The sequence below is a fragment of the Drosophila novamexicana genome, unplaced genomic scaffold (genome assembly GCF_003285875.2).
Source record: "Drosophila novamexicana strain 15010-1031.04,08,12 unplaced genomic scaffold, DnovRS2.1 tig00000121-arrow-pilon, whole genome shotgun sequence".
NCBI lineage: Eukaryota > Metazoa > Arthropoda > Insecta > Diptera > Drosophilidae > Drosophila > Drosophila novamexicana.
The window spans coordinates 313,389-336,006 of NW_020824773.1; the positions used below are offsets into that span (position 1 = coordinate 313,389).

General features: G+C 37.5%; 1 long non-coding RNA gene across 1 annotated transcript; it reads left to right on the top strand.

Annotated features, from left to right (window-relative positions):
- The first annotated feature begins 13,378 nt into the window (after window positions 1-13,378).
- Window positions 13,379-16,830, top strand: LOC115757926. The gene is made up of 3 exons (XR_004017381.1): window positions 13,379-13,495; window positions 14,153-14,673; window positions 15,862-16,830. It is a non-coding gene; the product is annotated as an uncharacterized LOC115757926 (long non-coding RNA).
- The last annotated feature ends 5,788 nt before the right edge of the window (window positions 16,831-22,618 follow it).

Consider the following 22,618-nt stretch of genomic DNA (forward strand, 5'->3'; position numbering starts at 1 on the left):
TATTCTATCTTCTAAAATATTATTATTATTTCGATACATAAATAACGCGACTAGGGTATCTGTAAGTCGTCTTGTAGCGGTTAGATTGCCGCGATTTATGCCTGCCACACCAATAGACTTATAAATATGATCAATATGCGCTGTAAATATGCGAAGCGTGTAAAATATGCGAAACTCATGCGAGTCGAACGCATAATACGGTCCCAAACCTCAAACCGTCCAATAACCAACCACAAGGGGCCTGGCTAAAATGGGCATGGATTGACATGTTACAACAGAGGAATATGTGCAGCAGCAGTAACAGAACATAGAGAAGCATAAAGCTCTAGTCGAGAGTGCTCGACTGTGTTATAGGCTGTAAATTAAGCTATAAACTTGAGTGGAGGAATATATAATAATAATAATGTTTTGAATTACGTTCCATTGCACTTCACTTCTGACTTATACATTTGCTTGTTTTTTGTCTTCCATCTAAAGATAAAGAAGTTTCACACGTCTGTCAGGATTGCTTGATTTGTTTAAAATATTCTCCTATCCACTTTTAGCCTTTTTCCACCGCATAGGGTATTAAAAATGAATCATACTAAAATATTAATAGCATCAACGAGCTTGTCCCGATGCGGTCGGATAGGCTTGCTTCTGCTTCTTTCATACATTTCGGGTGTGTATATAGGGTATGCAGGATGCACTATCAAAGAGTTTGGCTAAGGTTTTGGAAAAGTATTGCGCTTAAAATTTAATGAACTTTTTATGAAATGAAGGGAAGAATGTCATACATTTGACCCCCCAGCAAGTGATTTGAATTCGTGACGCACTGGAACAGCCACACGAACTCCACTTGGAGTGTATATTTATAGATATTAGTTAGTTTGACTTGCTTTTATCTAGGTTTCCTTCTTAAATTTATTTCTGTTTAATTATGTAATCATTTCCGTTTCTTAGATTTTATAAAAGGATAGGATTTTGCTTACGCTATGTACGCTATGTATGGGTATCTTCTAGTCTAGCAAAATTGTCTGGAATTTTTTGTTCTGTTTATCTTGTTTTTAGTAATAACATATACATGTCCAGCATTAAAAATTGGCTGTTGTGGGTTATAAATAGCTGAAGATTAAGGGAGTAGCGAGTATTCCAAGTTTCAAAGAGCAGCAAAAACTGTCAAGTAGACCTTGAAGTGTTGATATACCACTTGTAAGTTTTTAGTTGCCATTTCTATTGCTATTTTTTTCTTATTTTATTTATTTTCGCCAGCTGTGTTGCCAGGCAGCCACATTTTGTGGATGGTACTTGGTGCAGGCTTCCTTTTTGTTAAATATCTTTAAGATGCTTAGTGCTATTTGAGTTGACGGTCTGACACGACGAATTTCATACATTCGAGCCAATTTTCAAGTGGAATCTGCGTAACATATATTTCTTTTATTGATTGACAACGTCAAGAAAAATATGGTAAATATAAATGCTGATTAAAATTGTAAGGTTTCATAGCACGGAAGCCATAAAGAGTATATAATATTTGGGAATGAATTGAACAATTACTAGATTCTTTGTTCCCGGTGCAATAGCAGCTTAAATCAGAAGGGAGTTTTGATGAAAACGAGGGCAGAAATGGATGCGGCGAACATACTCTCCATTTTCAAAGAGGCCCTTTCGCATCTTTCTCAGAGACCATCATTTTAAAAGCTCCGATTTTTGCTTTGAAAGACACATTTTTGCCCATTTGTCGGGTTGGCTTTGGGGTAAGCAAAAAATGTACATTCCTATAGATATTTGAGAAGTCAAACCAAAGAATGGCGACAGAAACAGATAAACAGGTTTATACAATGTGCACTTTAGAAAGCGCCTCTCGTTTGACGTAAAGATGGATCGCCTCAAAAATCAAGGCTATACTTATGAATAATTCTAAGAACGAAATCAGTTGCAGTTAACAAAATCTTAATCGCATCTTAACAAGCGATTTATTGAGCTTAAGCCCCACTTTTCTGTTTCCCATGCATTTGGCTAAGCTGTAAAAACATTAATTGTGTATATATATACGCTGCGTTTGCGCAATATTTTGTATCCATTTGCAACCCGGTTCGCTGAGTCACACATGACGTATGCGCGATATTCGTAAATATTTTGCAAGGCTTTTGGCCCGTAATTGTCACAGTTAATTGCGTGTAATTGAGAGCGCTTTTAGGGAAGACGCGTCATAAAACACGCGTCGGGCAACCCCAGAGCATAAATCTTTGGCAGGCGGGAGTTAATTGCGGGGTGGCAACATCAATTACACCCCCAAAAAACGTAGCCGCAAACTCTTGACACATAAATTATGCAGTCATTTTTTTGTGTGACCCCATGCCGTTGGCCCTAGACAAACTACCAACTGCGAGCTCGACATGGCAACAGCACACGCACACAATAAAATCAGGGAGACTTTATTTTAAAATGCGTGTTCATTATGCCATAACCGTGAGCAGGGCAACAGAAACTAAGATAGGGCGAAATTGACTGAGAGAGAGAGAGAGAGAGAGAGAGTGCGAAAGAAGCCGGAAAAAGTGTTGCGAGGCGCAAGAAAGTGTCAGCATTAAGGATAAAATTAATTACAAACGCTTACTTAAGTTAAATATTTGAGCATAGTCTTTACTCCACCCCCATACACATACACACATACACACAAGGAGTCTTCGCTGCGTACATTTTTAAGCATGAAGCTGCCACCTGACAAAGTCAAGTTTTCAACGCCTTCTTTTTCACTGGTTGGTTGAGTGTTACCGGGTGCTTGGGCTTCATTTTACATGCCCCACAGCGAGCTGCTCGTAAGCCGAGGCACTTTGTCAGATTTACGGCAACGCGAAACTGAGCAACTCGCCCAAAAATAGAGTAAATTTTTCTTTTTATATTTGTCCTTTCGTTTCTGGTTTTGTTTTGGTTTTTGTTGCTTTAAGCGCCACTTGAACATTTCATTTGTCATCCTTTTTGCTGTGCTGCGCGCTGTTACCTGGCAAATGCCACGCCCATGCAACGAGCCACCCCCCTCTGCCTCCCCGTCACGCATATGTTGCGCCGCATTTTGACTGATTGCACAGGACAAGCAACGCCGCCAACGGTGGCCATCTAAGAAGTTAGCAACGTGGGTGCAGATGGAGAAAAAAAAAATATGTACATATAGAATGGAGCAGCGTCGAGTGACAGGCAGCGCTAACGGTAAAGTGTTGCAAATAGCTTTTTTGCGTTTTTGAATAATTTATAAGATGTGTTTACTCTTGAAACCAAGTGACTAAGTGTTGCCACGCTTGGCAGGACCCACCCATCCAACTGCCAACCGCCACCCGTTCCCGCTATACACCATCCGGCTTGGTCAGAACATTGGGATCCAAGCCCTGCTCTTGGGTGGCTGGCAAATGAAACACGATAATTTACTTAGCTGCAATGTGGCGGGTGAACAACCATCAGGCAGCACAAAGATTTTCCTCTTACCAACCTTATGCAAACATAAAATGTCAAACTGCCTAATTTGACTGGACAACAGATGCTGCAACAGAAGTACATCTAAAGCTGGCAAATTTAAATGTGCTGTGAATAATTTAGGGCACTAAGTCGAAAAAGTTTGCGAAACTTGGAAAAAATAAACTCAAAAACAAATTAAGAATGAAAGATTACGGAAACACTGACTTGAGAGTTTTAGTTTATTTCCCTATATCATAGAGTCTTTCGAATATTAAGTTAATGTTGGTCATAAGATAAAACAAACTTTTAATAGAAATATTTAACTACCATCTTAAGTATTGATGTACAAGCAGTTTTCATACTTTACAGCAAGTTTGAGAGGAGCACTGATGGCTCAAATACCATCTTAATGCCACGAACCATAATCCTATCTCCACATTCAGAATTCGTATTGGTAATATACTTGAAAATGCCCGAATTAATGATGATTTAAAGGTTCGAGATGCCAAAACATACGTTCCTTAGTATTGACTTCTAATGTTGCAGATACAAATGCCCCAAGTTGGGCATTTTTACTTCTTTAATTACTTTTCTTCCTATTTCGGGTGAAACGATTTTAGATTTAGATGCCGTGAGGCTGGAAAATTATGTTTACGACTTCAAATTTAATAGTAAGTATGCGTATTGGTAGAAGAGTTAAATAGATTATAAGCACCTTAGCTGTAGTTTTAGCTTACGATATATGCAAACATTATATTATGTAAACATCATCATTATATCATAAAGTGTAAAATATCTTAAAGTGTAAAAATAATAAAATATACGAATTAAGTGCGTCTTTTATCTAAATTATTTGCCTGTTGGTAGTACAGCAACTTCTGTCTGCTATCACATCATTAGATGTTGTTGCTCTTGTTGCATGCAACATAGTCCAGCTACTAATTGTGCACATTATCTGCTAAATGTTGGCGAATTTATGTGACGCACGCAGTTGAGCCACCAACTGATTTGATTACCCGTACGTGTTGCCACAGGCGAACTGGGCCCGAGTCGGAACGGAGGGGGGTACACCGATTCCGGCGCGGCTTTTTTAGTTACCTGCACTTGACTAGAAAATAAAAAAAAAAAAAGAATCGCAACTCATAAAACATGTAAAATGCTAAAAAGCGCACATACAAAGCCAGCACTTGAATGCCACTGCTTCGTACTTCTCTTCCTCTCCGCCCCCTGACACTGTTTGGCGACTCATTAAAAATTCGTAGAACGTTCTACTAAATGTTCATGTTTTGCATAAAAATTCAGTAAAAGGACTTGGCCACAATGTGATGAGCTCTAGCTACTTTTTCATGTGAAATGGGGTGGGTGTACATATGTGTGTGTGCGTGAGAGAGGGTGGAATGTGTGGGTTGTATGTTCAATGGGTAGGCTGAGTGGAAAGAAATAATAATTAGCTCGTCTACGCCTCCAGATGAACCGCAAATTAAATTTGTTGCTACACACATATTTACTACTTATGGTTCCTTGCATTTTGATAGTCCTTTAATTTGTGAAACAGCACATTTGATAAATATCTGACATTTAAGACTTTTTTGTTTTAAATTTGGTTTCATCTGGGACTGTTTTAATGTACAGCTCTGAACTAAAATGTACGAACTCCAGTTACCAACTTTACTAATATATATAAAATGATAAATATTTTAAAGCAAGTGTATATATTCTTCGACATCGTAAAATATCGTGTGGAGTACGCAAAGAAATCGCATTTGCTTTAAACTAATAAAATAATTTGTCAATGGCAAGAACATAAATAGCAATATCAATAGAAATCAAATCAAGAACCACAAAAATGGCCAACGATATTAGAGTTTTAGTAGCTCAGCGAGTGAGCAAACGACTAAGCAGGAAATGCTATTGAACATCACGTAATCACACATACACACACGCACGCACACATTCAGACATGACTCTAATACACACATTGCACACACGCGTGGTGCTTGTTGCAGAAAACGTAAAATTTCATTTTAATGCTTATCATTTTTGCGGTTTATGTATTCTTTTGGAAATTTTTGGTTTCAAGTATGTTTATGTCTGTGTGTGTGTTGCGGCCGATATTGAATGGTCAGGGCATACAAATGCAAAGCGGAAATAACATGAGGGATAAATCAGGAAATTGCTAAACATCAAATAAAGCTGATAACGTAACTTAGCTCTGTGACATATATACTAAGTACACAATATATGTACAATATATATTTCGAACACATGCAGCGCTCCATTTGGTTGTGGACTTAGCTGATGTCAACAATTCAAAATCATTGCAGTGATGACGAGGCAAACAGCTGCCGGAACAAAAGTGCTGTGCACCGAAAAATTCAATTTTGCAATATGACATCCGGCGGGCAGACACACTCACACACTCACATGGACACCCTCTCACTTGCACATGCATCTGCACTTGCTGCGAGGCATACGGCGTATACTTAACGCCGCTGCGCTTGAGTCAACATCTAACGGCACTGACATGCCAGCCATTGTTGCAGCCATTCTAACTGTTACTTTAACAGTTTCAGCCGTCAGCTGCTGGCCACCGACCACTGCAACGTTGCAGTTTTAGCCGGGCAGCATATGGCAGCACTTGTGTGGTCGCTGGGCTAACCAATGAAATTTTGTTTGCAATTTACTTGCAGCTAATTATAACTAGCACTCAGGCACATTATCATATTGGTAACGCCGAATATGATTTCATTAATTTAACCGAGATTCAGAAAAAATATGAACTACTATTATTTGAAATTGATTATATTTTTATTTGTTATTATAATTATTATTATTTTATTTATTAAAAAAAAATGTTGATTTCAATTCTGATTGACCATTTTTCAAATTGTAAACTTTAAAATTCTAATGTTTAATTGCTATAACTGCTCACAAACACATACTTGAGCTCTTGGATACTCGTTTCATTTTATAAACACACAAAATGGTAACTTTTCGTTACATAATGCCTAATGCCACTCGGGCTGTGGCAACTTCAAGTGAAAAGCGTTGCATAAAACACGGCGCACATTTTAGGCATTTGCCGCAGTCAGTAGCCCCCGTCTCACATATACCCACAAGCACACCCACTCTAACACACACTTGCCCAAAAATAAGCGAGCAGGCGTACGAAAATTTAATTACACTTAATTAAGTGCAAAAAATTTCTACAATGCTATTAAAATGTGCTTCAAAATGGCTTTGGTTTTTTGGTTCAATGTGTGTGTGTGTGCGTAGCTTAAAAGTGGTGTGGTCCCGGTGTTTGTATGAGTGAGTTCCAAAATGTACTTTGCATTTATTAGAACATTTCTGCGGCACAACCATAAAAATGCTTTGTTCTACATTAGTTTTGAGCAAAAGTTACACACAAACACACACTCACATACACATAAACGCAAGCATTATGTATAGTCCATAGTGCAGTACCTAGAGTTAAACATAAATTAGTTTTAAAATAGTATCGAGCTACTTTTTTAAAAAGTCGAAGCTGCAATACTCTTTATAAAGAATCATCAAAATATTTATTGTTCAGTGAAAACTAGCTTGGGCGGGCAGCGGGTGAAAAGGGGAGGAACGGGTGTTGTCTGGTTATAATGACTTGATAGAAAATGTCCGCCCCGTTGGAGTGCCCGTTAGAACAGTTTTCACTGTACTAAACATTTAACCCTTGAAATGATTCACTATAATGAAAAAATTCTATTTTATAGTATTGTTAAATTTTGCCTGCGACTCTATACATACTTACAACTACAATAAGGTGTTGCTGGGGACTTGGTTTTTAAGTTGGAAATTATTAACCTTAGCTTTGGACAATTTTCTAATTTCTGTTTATTGTCTGCGCAATAAATTTACCAAATGTTTTTCTGTGGATTGCGTTTTGCCAAAACGCAGCACATAACAAATACCAAATGAAATTACTGGTGGCTGTCTCGTCCTTTGGTACGCAAATAGTAAATACTTTTATGTCGTTTTATACTGAATTACCTCTAAAAAGCGTTAGATAACTTGCTGAAAACAATAAGAAGCATTAAAATTTTTTATTATTGCTACGGCAAGAACTTTACGACTCCCATACCAACTGGCCTGTCTATTGCACATAATTCTCGCTAGTTATACCACGTATATATTTAGTCGGGGTACACTTTTGTGAAATGAAATTAAATATTTGCAAAAATTATTTAAGTACTTACTAAATATTCAAACTAAATAATAACATAAGGGATCTTGGCAGTCTTAGACCTTAAATGCTAGTACTATTTAATGGATGAGATGTTTGCCTGTAACTCGTATCCATACAGCACATACATATGTAACTGATAACGGTAATTATGTTTAAATCAAGTATATTGAAATTATTGTAATAAAAATTGGTATTACAATAGGTGAGTTTTTACAAATGATATAAAATGATATTTTAATTGAAGGGTGTCTTCTAGTTGATCACGTTTCTGCGGGCGCATTAAATTATTTTTTGTTTATGAGATAGTCTCTATGGTTGTTGTTGTTGCTTTTGGTTGTCCATTTGCTTTTATAGAACTTCCCAACGTTGTTGGGTTTTCCGCGTTGACAGCATGTGGCTGGAATTGCGGCTACTTAGCATCATCGTGGGTAGCTCTGTCTTCGCCAGTTGTTGTTGTTGTTGTTATTTTTGGCGCAGTTGACTGTTGTTATAAGCCGCTTTTAGCCTGGCACTGACAATCCGCGGCTGCTGCTACTTATTTTGATTAAATTTACATAATTTTTCTGTCCCAAGCATAGCCTTAATTTAATTTACCCGTATTTTGAAATATGCCGTCTTAGCGTCAGTGTGCCAAAGCCATCCCTTTCCATCCGCACCATTCCCCCCTTGCCTACAATTTTGGTTTTGATATTTGCCAGCTTCTGTTAACTCGATTGCCAATATCGTGTGCAAATATTTCAACAGCATTGCAAGCCAAGCGCCATCAAACTTTGTAACTTTTACGGCTAAGCAAATCAACGCCAATGCCTGCCACTCCCTTTCCTGTACACCCTTTCGTCATGGACTCTGCCCATGGCATATCAAAAACGTCGACCAAATCACTGAGTGTATAATTTGCGCTTTGTCTAACTGTCAACACTTTTAACCCATTTTTGCCGGTTATAAGTTTGGTTTGGATTGAAATGCATATGCCGAAGTACAGTAGGACTATGCTCTAATCAACATCGGCTAACTTAAAGGATATGAAAGATAATATTTAAATGAGCCGAATCAAGGTTAATTAATAGGTCCCACATCACAACTTTAAATTATCTTAGTTGCGATAAACTAATTTGTTTATATTTCCACATTTTTAGCAAACCAAACATTTTACTCATAATCTGTTTTCACTGTACACTCAACTTAATGGTTTTTTCCGGGTTTAACATAGCTCTCTTGAATCGCTCTGGCTTGAAGTGGATGCAGATGCAAGAGCTGAGCATTTTGCAGAGACTCTCTGGATTTTAGGTGAATGAGACTTTTTGGGTTGACTAGCTGGCAGTTGAAATAATATTTGCGATCATAATGGATTTTGGCAATTTGAATATTATTACAAAGACGTACACACACAGACAGGCACAATCACCCACAGCATACTTTAATTTTGCTTTGTGGCTGCTTTCTCTGGCATTGGCAAACAATTTTCTTAAGTAGTCAATGCTCGGGTATAGTTTAGATTTTTGCATATGTAAATGAGAAGCTACCAAAAATATCTACATATTTGCGAGACTTCAGTGCCTCTGATGAGTTGATAATGAAGTGCGCTCTCTCTAAAGTTGAATGGATGCATTTGTTGAACAGCAAGTAAGTAGTATATCTAAGCTCTGGCGCACAATAATGCCAATGGGCAAACAGTCATGGCATATTAGCTTCCCCTCACACCCGCTCTGGCACTCTCAATGCCGGTAAACAGTTTGCCATGCCTTTGCCACAGTGTAAACATGAAGCACATTATCATTGCCGGCAAATGACGTACAAAGCTTAAATATTTGCCCAACTGTGTCTCAGCACAACAACTAACAACCAACAACCAGCAACTAGCAACCAAACAACCAGTAACGGCCAAAGGACGAAAAGGAGTAGCTGCGTATATGGCAGTTGGCCAGCATTGCGCATACGACATGTAGCCCTTGCTCAAATATTAAAAAATAAGCAACGCGCCCTTCTCTAGCGCCTGGCAACTATGTGGCGTAATATTCACAGCGTTTTGCCTAAAGCCACACCGCACAGAGGAGCAGGAGCAGGATCTGGAGCTACAGCAGACGAGCAGCCAACAAACCAAACCAACAACAAACATTGTTGACAGCAGCAAAGCAATAAAACTTTAGGCGTTGACTGAGTGACTGATGGAATGACTGAATGAATTATACTCGTATAGCAATGAAATGTGTCGACCCGCAAAAGCGTTCAGTTATTTTTTGATATTTATGCCTCTAGTATGTCAACAAATGCTTTGAAAAATAAAGTAAAAAATTATATTAATGATATGTGCGGAATGTGCACTGAATAAAATCAGATTAAATAGATTTTTCGCATCGATAAAACAAGCTAAGATTTCCGTTTGGCCATTAAAGAAACATCACGTTGGCTGCTAACAAGTCTTTAACCACACTGGTTTTGAATTCGATTTCAAATATTTCAATTTATCTTTTTCGAGCCACAGCCAGCAACAAACCAAATTCTTTTAAAAAAAGGAATGGCTCAGAGTAAGACCCCAACTCAAAGTATAAATCGCTTCAGCCATTGAAATTATTTAACCAACTTTAGTAAGTGTCAAATTAAATTTGGTGTGCACAAAACGAGTAATTCCATATTGCAATTCAATTGTTAATTGTTAATTGAAAATTGTAAATATTTTGTTATAATTATCAAATTGTGAACCAAGGTTTGAAACAGAATAGGATTAGATTGATTGTGAGAATAAAACAAATAATAAACAAAAATACTTGGTAAAAATATTATAAATTCTCGGTTTGAGAAACTTACGTGTATTTAAGATGTAAAATATGTTCCTGATCTGGCAACATTTTTAATCTCTGATATCATCGGACAAGCAGATGGACATTGCTAGACCGACTCGGATGTTGACGCGGAGCAGAAACATATACACTTTGTGGGGTTACAGATGCCTCCTTTTGTTTTTTTTTTTTAATTTTTTTGTATTAATACCATTGCACCCATTTCACCCATTTTCAATTGTTTTAAAGTATAAAATGAGTTCCTTCAATTATTGTATTCCTAATGATATACCTACAGTTTACAATGACTGTCCCAAAATACTCCCAAATCAGCAATAGGGCAATCAAAGCTAAGCCTTTTATATCAAATCATACATTCCAGAAGCGCTTTGTGCCGAAAATTCGGTTCGTTATTTCACCAACCAAGGCAAAATGTCAAGATTGCTTGTTAAGGAAATACCCTGCATAGAATTCAAACAAACATTAAAGTATAATATATATTAATTGAATCTTCTGATATTGAATGACTGTAATACGTCAAGGCATAGGACGACCGATAGACTAACAAGATGCGTTATTTAGTAGGTGGAGATGTCGATTTTAATTTCATTGTGGATTATCATTGTTTTAAAATCTGTAACCTAAATTCGTTCCATTCATCCGCTGCAGCCGCTTAAATGGATACAGGGTATACAAATGAAAAAAAATGAATTCACCTAACGTTTTAACCCAAGCGCGGAAATATTAGCCACAAAGTTTTGCCTCGTGCTAGCGCAATCTGCTTTGATTCCCGTCCCGTAGCCAGTCCCCCATTATTCTGCTTTACTGCGGCTTTTACTGCATAGAAAATGACATAAATACAGCAAACGCAGCAAGCAAGCTAAACTGTAAAGAAAAATTTTGAAAAATCGCTGGCATGTGGAAAAGCGGATGGTGTGGGCGGCTATACTGTGAGAATGGACATGCTATGCATGCCGATTGCTGTCGCATTTATTACCAGTATCCACTTTTCCAACCTACTTTTTCGCGGCCTGTCAATATGCGGGCGACAGGCGGGCAGTATATATATATATATATATATATGTATATATATATATATATATATATATATATATATAAGTACATATATCTGCGGCGTTGTCGCTGCGTATTGGTACGTGCCGAACGGCAACCGAAAACTTTTTTAATTTAAAAAAATTGTTGTTGTTCTCCTCGTGGCAAGCAGACGAGAAGACGTTGTCGATGAGAGTTCGAAGCATGCGTTGCATTTGATACGTCCACATTCTACTCAAAGTCTCATTCCAAAGAACAAAACAGGAAAAAAATAATGTTAACAAAAGGAGTCAGGGGAATATTCACGTGGCAGATGCCCTGCATTTTACCACAGAGTACTTGAAATTGTGGATAAAAAGCATAAACTGGCTATAGATGGACTTTATGCTTAGACCCTTGCTAAATTTCCTTTTCAGGTCCCTAACATTTTCTCTTTATAATTTACTTCTTCTCATTTAAGCTCACTTTAAATATATATCTGATCTTTTCACTGATATATTCACATTTGTAAATGCGGTAGTATTGTATACTTAATCTTGTATATTTTTCAAAGTTAAATTCTGACCATCAGCTTATTTTCTCTCGGGCCAATCAATCCCGAACATATTGGCAGCACCACACCTTTCGATTGAGCGTTTAGCTCTTCCTGCATACCCTGTATGCAGGGTACACAGAAAAAAAGACCAAAGCTTGCGTTAAAAATATTCGCTGCCGCGAGCGGTAAAGTTAATTTACAAACGAAACATTGGAATTGGTCCCGGACAGCAACCTCAACGACGGCTGCGGCATAATAAAAGCTAGCAAAACTCTGCCTCCGATTCGGGATACTGCCCAACTCTGGCTCTTTATCATATTTGACCTTGCACACACACACACACGCACACACACACACATTGATTGTGCGTGTATTGCAAAGTGTCGAAATCAGGCAGCTGAATGTTATTGAAAGGAGCTGCTCATATTTCAAAGGGACAATCACGCGTATGACAGCCGCGGGCTGTCAATGGTCGGCCATGGGTATCATTGGTGATAGCATTGCTATCATGACTGCTGGTCCTGCAGCTACTGCGGCTGCTGCTACAGGCGCTGCTGGCGTTTTTATTATTATAAGCCATGCTGTGCATATTATATTACTACACAAAAACTGTTAGCACATGCTTCCAGCTACCCCGAGCGCGTACCGAGACGTGGAGAAGGGTCTGCAGTCGAGCCGAGACGGTGCCTTGGTCTGTGGCCCAATTGTCACTTATAAATTGCCATTTAAAATGTTTGCTTTTGGTTTTGGTTGCAGAATATTGGGCATGGCTACAGCTACAGGCTGAACTAGTCTGCGAAATCTGAAACTTTTTCAGGCCATCAGAGAGTGTGGGTTAAGAGTAAGCGAAGTATATCAAGTAACAATTGGATTGACATCTTAAAAAAAAATGTGCAGAGTCCTCATCATAAGGGGGTAAGATTTTAAAGGATCAAATACTTTAAAAATTCAAAAAATTAATGGACCGATAGGGATGAGAAAAGTGTCAAAGTGTGGCATAAACTTTTAAATGTTCTAGTCAACAGTAGTTATAAAAAATATACTTTTATGCTAAGCGTTTGTGTCGTCTAAGTGAATATTAAGGACTTAAGAATTGTTGAAATACATAATAATGTGAGGTATAGTAAAAGATAAGAAATATGCGCGCTCAGGAGCAATCTGGGGTCTGGGAACCGGCATCTTCCCTGTCTACTGTTCCTGTCTACTGTTCCTGCTTTGACGCTACCTCCATTCGAGTAGTTCAACAAATATGCTTTCTTCTATCTGTTATAATACATACATTTGTAGAAAAACACAATAGCCTTTTAGGTATTAAAAATGAGAATACATGATATTTAAAAGAAATGTTTTGTATTTAAAATGTTTGATAACTTAAAGAAATATTTACTAATCGAGCTCATATTTAATATATGTGTATACCCGAATGGTCCAGCTTATAAAGTGACCGCCTTATAATTTTTAAACAATTAACAAATATTGTTGGTACGTATAGCACTATAGTTCATAAATAATGCGTTTCGTGCACGTGACTTTAGCACTTCAATTATTTATAATTGCATAATATTTACTTTGTTAAATGCGACAGTCGGTTTATGCTGTTGTTAATTTTAATTGAAACTTTTAATTGCATTTAAATCAAACAAAAATACACTCCCACACAAAAACTCACACACCCACACTCACACACACACACACACACACACACACACACACACACACACACACAGACATACTGCATAATGCGGTGGCTTTTGCATAATGCTGAGAAAGTTATGCAAAAAGCCAAAAACCCTTTTTAATTCGCTTCTGAACAGTGCCGGGCAATTAAGAGTGTTATAAAAAGTTAACTTTTGTGTACAAGCGACTTATGCATTACAATTTGTGCAATTTTATTTAGACAATTCGCCCACACGGACACACGTGGGCAACTGCCGGCAGTTTTGTTTTGTTTTAATTTTACTTATTATGCAACAATTTGCTGGGAATGGCAAATGCGGCATAATGAAACAATATTTACCTTCGTTAGCACTCAAAGATAGTTTTCAATTTACTTTTTATGCAGCTGCCGTTGCAGTCAACGAACCGTATGCCCAGCCAAAATGTACAACTTAAACTTAAATTTTAACAAAATTTACGCAGCTTCTTCAGATGGAGCAGAAGAAGAAGGCGGAGAAGTGGAAGCTTGGCAATGGAAGAAACGTCGACAAGTCGTTGCAAAAATATGACCAAAACTATATGCAAATGATGCTGCTGCCAGCCAGTCAGGCAAGACGCAGCCACTCAACTTGCCAGTCAAATTTCCTTAACAAGCTTTTGGCCTAATCAAATAGCATCGCCCCAAAAACCCGAAACCCTTTGGCGACTGCTCGACCCCAAAAAACCGAAAACCGAGAACCGAAAACCGTCTTGTAACGCCGCTTGACAGGCAATTGTCTTATGTGGTATGCTAATTTTTTATGTGGCTCTTTCCATCGTTATGGCCTCTATGCACTTTTGTGCGAGTGTATATGTATGTGTGTATTGCCTTTTGCTTCTGTGTGCTGCCAGCCGGCAAAATTGCTGAAAATTAAAACTATAAACTATCTCTTTTTGAAGCCCTGTGGGCAATGTCGTTGGGTTATTGCCTTCATAATGGAGTTGCATACAATATGTACCTAAAAGTAAGTATTTATTGGAATACACATAATATACACATACACGCATAGGAGTGCATGTATTGGTATGCTTTGGCTTTGGAAGTTGGGTTAAACAGTTGGAAGTTGTGAAAGTATTTTTGCAGAACCAAATTGTTAGCAGTAAATATGTGTTCAAAAATTAGTTTGAATCATAATATTTTGTATATTTTATGAAAAGTTTTCATTAATTTTAAAGATCAACGTTTTTACATTTATTGAGAGAAGAGTAATAATGTTTAGGTATTTTTTATAATACCTCAACCAATTACAAGAGCAAAACTTTTTGCTTCCCAAATTTATTTGTATAAACACTTGAACGTGTGTAAATTCTGGAAAAGGGTTACATAATGCATGTTTTGTTTAATTATTATTTGTTTATTATTAATTTGTGCACATTAAATTCAGATATGTTTCAAATATATTTCAGAAGATTAAATCACCTGGATGGCAAATGAATGTGAAAGCTTGTATGAACAATAGTTAAAGTTTCCTTCGTTTTGCTGCAAAGTCATCTTTAGAGCTCTTCATATTAAAATGAAGATAACAGGCAAAAATGTTCGTTTATTTCAGTGTTTTTAACTAACTAACCAAATTAAGACTTGTTTTCTAGTCTAAAAATTGATAATTTATATAAGATTTCAAAAAGCCAAGCCTTTAAATAAGTATCCAGCAAGAATTTCGAGAAACTCGATTTTTTTGTAAATCTTTTTATATTGGTAAAGAAACCTGCAATTGTATTTCTTCCACTGTTACCACAGTAATATTTGGCCATGTTGAAAATATGTACACTGAAATATTTTGCATCTGTCGTTTTCAATATTATTTTCATCGTATTTGACAAGTACGCACAACGTATAAAACCGAAAAAGTTGTATGTCAAATTTTGACTACAGATCGCTGACTTCCAAAATGTCCAGGGGGGGAGTTTTAGCTTCAGCTCGCACATAGTCGTGCACATTCCAAATTACGTATTGCCTTGTAAAGCAAAAGTTTTTCATAACTTTTCATAAGTTACGCTTATTTATACGAGACCACAATTTTGTACTTTGCATTTTCTTTATTTTCAACATTTCTGCACTCTGCTCAACGCTATGCTCCTTGGCATGCACATCACCCTTTCATTCAGTTTTATTTCTTTTATTTTACTTTTTATTTTATTTTTTTTCTCTCTAGTTTTGCTGGCGAGGAAATTGAAACTTTGCTACTATTTTGCATAATTTTCGTATGGCAGAGCAAAAAGGAGACAGCAATCCTTAAGCAGAAGCATTCATATGCCACTGCCACTGCCGCTGCCACAGACACTGCCACTGCCACGAAGTGCATACAATTGAAGTTGAGGCAGACAAGAAGAATGTCGACGCCTTGCCAAGAGGAAATGTCGCTGCGGTTGTGTGGCAAAGCCAACTAAATTTAGTATTTACTTACCACATCCTTTACAGCTTGAGCTCGGTTCGGCTTCTCTTGGCTCGCATTGGCTTGTCTAGGCCCGATTGCTGCCGGCATTTGCATATGTACAATATGCCAAGTGTATCCATCAGTTTATTTCGTCAGTTCGCCCATGTATATTGTGGGCTGCAGCAACAACCTTGTCAACCTGGTTAAAAGAAAACATTTCCGCTTACAATCAACCGATTTTTCCTAGTTCATTCACCTTGCCAAATTGTCTCCAGAAACTGAATCCACGATGCCTAGTGTAATCCCATTAGCAGCTGCTCTTGGCGCCTGTTTTAAGTAGCTTGGTCATTTATATGGATAAGGAGGAAGAAGTGTAGTAAGACATTTGCAGATCTTGCGGTCTACGGAAAATGCATCGGCTGACTGCCTGCCAAAAATGCACTCGCTCAGATGAGTAACTGGCTGAAGGCAAGCTGTGAAGATAGATGCCCTGGCAGCAAAGTCATAAAAAATTGGACGTGAATTAATTACAAGCTTATGTTATATGTTTATATAGAAAATCTGCTTACAAATCAGCGCTCATAAGTCAATATGCCAAATGCCAGAAATGCCCAAAATTCGAATTGTCCGACAGTCGCCAGTCGGCGATAAAGTATTTATAGTCCTTTTTCTAGCTGGGGTCTGGGCCACCCGTCGAGTGATGTGCTCTGGAATTAATTGAAAGGCTTTTCCTTTGGCTCCCAGTGATAAATTAATGTGTCGATTGTGTGTCGAGGATTAAAAGTAACTCGGTTATGTATGTGATTTTTATATCGTTGTTGGGCCTCAGCTTAACTGGTGTGCCCTTCATTGTTCATTGTTTTAGTTTCGGGTCTTGTCGGATTATGCACATGTTTACAAGGTTTTAGTTATTTATGATTTTTTGGAATTTGTTTTTTGTGTTTGCCTGTTTCGTAGTTTTTTTCAAGTGAAAGGGCGGGGCGGCGTGGGGTACTTGTTTTGGCAGGTTTATAAGTTATGCAGTTTGCTGAATTATTAATAAATAAATTGTTGTTTGCCTTCTTGTGGCAGCGCTGACATGGGAGCGAGGACTAAGTGCCACGTGCCGCATGAGTGCTTCAGCAAGACATAAATTGCTACTAAGTAGTGTTGGAAAACTGTCGAATGTGGGTGGCTTTATTTTCACATCGATACTATCGATGGTTGAAAAATTGTTTGGGAATTTAAGTTTGTAGTTTGAAAATATAAATTTCGAATAAGCTGGAACTAAATATAATTATTTCGTAGTTTGATAACGTAATTTATTCAGACGAATTTTAAGAAGCGATTTAACAGCTAGTAACTTTTGAAATTCAGCTATAAATAGAAAATACTTTTCAACGATTTTCAAGATATTTTATAAAATTTTAAGTGCTCTAAAGACAACTTCATAGTTTGAATTACTTAGCATCGACTTTGATGTACTTATGTAAATATTTAATATACCTATTTTCGTATTTTTTTTATTTCGTCCTACGCAAATTTTTGTATGCACATGCCAGGGGCGACTAGTCACATTTCTAAAGTGCCAGCCTGATAACATTTTTTGTTGTGTTTGAATAGGACAAATTAAATAATTGGCATGACAATGAACATGACAATGCAATAGACAGACATTCCTACGCATAGTTGGAGGCGTAACACGAGGCAACAAACAAAAGCAAAATCCAATGTGTACGCAGTTCGTACAACTCTGGGACAAACCTCAAAGCCGCCCCCAATGCTCGAACAGCAACTGACAACAATTTCATTAGAACTGAAGCCTTATGTCCTGTCCGAGTCGGGGTTCCAGTCATTGTCCTTGTCATCGACGTGGTTGTTCTCATCGAAAGGCATTACAAACAAAACTACTTAACTTACCACGATTACATGTTATCGTAAATTAATTGTCCGACATTTTGTTTTACTAACAACATTCTAAAGAGATGCGCTCAACCTAGCAAATGTGTACCGTGTATATGTATGGGTGTGTGTATATGACTTGACGTCAGTGTCACATTCAAAGAGCTTTGTTGTGGCATCTTGCTACTTATGTTTTCTTCTCTATTTCGATATACGCAGAATCTGTTATATCTATCCAAAGTTGGGCTTTTTGCTTGTCTGTCAGTGGTTATAGAAGCATGTTGGTTTGTATATTTGTTTATTCGTGTGGTAATAGATTAGAAGAGAGTAATAGAATAGTAATAGGATTATGAACGCGTTTCAGTGATGTTTCGCTTATTAAAAGATGGTGTTAGTTACAGAATCAACAGCCAGCCAAGTCGATATACCTATATCCGTCTCTTCGGCTGTCTGTTTCTATTCAAACTAGTCTCTGAGTCTTATTTATTATCATGACACTATGCATAGGTACGTATATACGTCGTATAAGTCGTATTAAAGGGGTCAGCTATGTTGTATGGTGTCTATTAAATGAAACTGTAGAGAACAAAACGTTTGTATGAAAATACAAATATGTGTGATATATGTGTGTACAAGGGTATTTGAGCTTCACCCTGACAAAGATAGTCATTGTTTCTTGATTTGCTCTTTTGACTTTGCATAAATTGCCTGAATTTTGAATATTTGTGAGCTGAAGATAGTCATAAATAAACTTGCCAATAAATGAAGTCAGGTTAAAGTGTTTGTTTTTTCAAGAAAATAATTATAAATATATAACAAATTTTGTAGACACATGCATAATATAATTGGTAAATGCATTCGTATGATTTACAAATTTACCACAAATATTCGAAAGGCTGCAATGCACAATTGGGCCGAACAGTTTTCGGTTCTAATTGACAGGCGTGTCAAGCCAAACTAATTAAAATTTTATGCTAAAGTAGCCCCGTAAAGTATGCAGCACATTTTTCAGCACTCTTTGTTTTGTGTCTGTGTGTGTTTTAGCCTAGGCAAATAGGCGGCAGCCTTGCCCCTCCCGGCTCGCTTAATGCATAATTACACACACAATTTTCATTAAATAAACGTGCAACGCCGCCAAATGTTTGCCGGTAGCAGGTGGCAGCTCACGTTACAGCCTGAGCATGAGCATGAGCATGAGCATGAGCATTCTTGCAACACCGCATCCCTTGTTGCATGCAACCTGTGCATCTGTGCAGCGCCGCATTCCGACGCTGTTAAGTGCGTTTGATTTGCCGCTCGAGTTAATTTCCACATGCCGCACTTGTTTATAAGTTCTCTAATTAATTTTTAAGTGCCACTGCTAACTGCCTGGAGAACAAGCACAAGCTAACAGCAATACGCACGTCTGTGTAAGTTGGTGTGCCTGTGTGTGTGTGCTTATGTGTGTTTTGTTTGAGAAACACTCTCGAAGTTCCAAGGTTCTATGGCAGTCAGCTGTGGCTAAATGCTAAAAAATTATGTACATGTGATTTGCTGGCCATAATGAAATTAGACGGTCTTGTTGTTCTTGCAGCTGTTATACCCTCTGAGAAATGATAAACAGGGTAAACGGTTTTATGCCTATGTAAAAAATATCGCATGCAGATAGCAGCATCATTGATCCCACCAAGTATATGTATATTATTCAATTCGATCTAGCGTATCGATCTCGAATACTAAAAGAATTTCGTGTAACAGACGTAGTTTAATAAATATATTCTATTTGAACATCAATTTTGTAACATTTATAGATTAGAGAATATAAAAGCTAAAGACACAAAAGTATATAGGGTATCTTTTAGTACGGCACGCCCGAATAGAGCACTGTTACTTGTTGTAGTTGTTATTGCCTTGCGGCTGTGGCTGCAGTGAACGCTTATTTAAGTGGGTGAGACCGACCGACGGACCGAGCTCAAGATTTGCATTATGTGACTTTGTGTGTGTTAGTGGCTGGGACCTGTTCGTATTATGGTCTACTGCATAATGTGTGTGGACTTTAATGGAAATTTATGAACACGAAATGCTCAAATTACTTACCCAATGCTATTTATTAGTTGCGCTGTATGTAAATAGTCTCTATATTTATGCATCGTTGTTGGAAGCCAACACAAATTGTATGAACAGTGTTTAGTTTATGTTTGCATTGTACTAAAACTACATTTAGTATTTCTATTAATTGACTAATTAAAATGCTTAAAACATCCCATTGTTTAGAGATAATGGTTAATGCAAATTCTTAATAGTACAACTGAACAGATTATTCTTTACAATACATTAATTCAGAATAAATAAACAGTACGCTTTGGTATAAGCTTTTTATACTATTGTATATTGTTTCATGGATTTCCATAAAAGGAATTATAACCTGGCATCAGATCGTACAGCATGGAAGTTGGGTACACAAATTAATAGTAGCCATAGTTGGATATATATAGTATGCTGCTTTTCTGGCTCTTCATTCGAAAGGAGTTCAGGAAGTCTCTTTTTACATAGTGTCTAAGTCTACTGTTAAAATAATGTAAGTAGTTAGAATATAATAATTTCCTCCTTACCTTAATATGCCGAATGAAGAAATTGCAATCGAGGTAGAATCGGCATGATCTTCCTGTGATTCATATATTGTGTGCCTTTCTATGAAACATTTCCGCTCCTACAAAGAACTTGATACGCATGTAGGTCTATACATTTCCTTTAGCTTAACATTTATTTGGATGATATTATTAATGTCCAGCCATCTAAACAAAGATAAAAACAAAACAATGAAAAAATCGCCAAAAACAGAACCATTACAGATTGACATTCTAATTAAAGCTGACTGGTGAACTATTCCTATCTGCATATTTGTGTCAGTGCAAATTAAAATTACTCGAAAATAAAAATGACTTCATTCATTCATGTTCTATAGCAGTCTTACCCAATCTCTGATTAACATTCTGTAAGAAATCACTTAAGCATTTTTGTATGAACTACTATTTCAATCATAAATAAAAATCCAATTAAACAAAAAACTGAGATCTTAATTGTGGTCCTGACAATAACAAAAGCTGGAATGTCAGGACGACGAGTACTAAAAGCATATTTACCTGATGTACAAATATATTGTACAAGATAATGTCTGATGTTGTTGTCGTTGCTTATCGTGATTTTTGTGCGGGCCAATGTAGTGTAGTTGCGTTACGCCTTCGGCATGCTGTTTGTTGTTGTTTTTGTTATTAAGAACTAATCTACTTGTAAAATCTTAATTAAAGTTATTATAAATATGTATGAAAAGAGGCGGCAGCTGAAGCAGTCGTAATAGCAACAGTGATGTCTGACATGCACCCAACCAACCACACACACTCGTACAAGCACACACACACTCACAGGCTTATACTCTGTAATATTTGTTGTACATTTGTCTGGCTGTCTCGATGTCGGTTTGTTTGTTTGTTTGTTTGCCTTCCTTCTTTTTTTGCCCTGTATGCCCTTGGCTCTACTTTTCCGTCGTTAAATTGCGCAGCTGTTTGCACTTCACTTTATACATGTGTGTATGTACATTTTGTACTCCCCAACTCCACGCCCCCTTAACCACATTCTGTGCCAGCAACAGAAAAAGAAGGCATGTGGGTGGCCAAGTGTACAGCAAGTGGCACCAAAAGTATTTGCGCTTTATTATGACAACTGACATTAGTTTGTTTGATATTTGTGTTGGCTGCTTGGCCGGAGTCACATGCGTGTCCCAGCTCCCCAGCTTGATAAGATTTAATTGAGTTGACATTGGTGTGGGTGGGTGTGGGTCGTGGGTGGCTCGTGCTGAGCTCAGCCTGCGGGCATTTGTGGGAAAAGTCAAGTGTGCAGCTGCTCTTTGCATCAGTTTTGTACGTTTGTTTGTATGACTGTCTGTTTGTCTGCCACACGCTCAGTTTTCAATGATGAGTTGTTGCGCCTTTTGAAATTGTTAACCTTTCCCGGGGTAATGCTGGGGTTAAGGTTAATGGCTGTTAATGCGACTTAATCTACCCAAAACGCATAACTAATCAACTCCAGAGTTGCCAGGCGCCAACCCCTCATATAATTCCAGCAACCTAGGAAACGGAATCTGTCGCTTTGCATGCGAATTGAAAAAGTTTTGCGTGCATATTTTTAATGAAATAAATTAAAAAAGCTGTCAGCTGACTGTAAGTTTATATTAGAGCTGATAAAAAAAACGGCAGAAGCAGCTCGCAAGCAGCAGCAGGATCAGCTCTGCAAAATATGCTTAAGTGTTGAGTTACGCTAAATGGATTTTCAACTTGAGCGCGACTTCAACTAAAAAAAGAGTCAACTACTGCCAACTAAACTGTCATGAGCGAAAAAAAAATTAAGAAATTCAAATAAGCAAACTGGAGACGCCATGAAATTCGATTAGCAACATGCCATTAAAACGACTGGGTGGGGTCGGGCTCGGGCCCCATTCAAGCTACAGCTAAGCATTTTAAAATTTATAAGATGCCAAAAAGTTTGTCCGTTAGTTTTGTTGAATTAATTAGACAAAGCCTGAGCTACCAGCTGAAACATAACAGTCTGGCTAACAATAAGTGATTTATGGACTATAGTTATTTGAGGGCCATGCGAAACTATATAGTTAAGCTAGCAT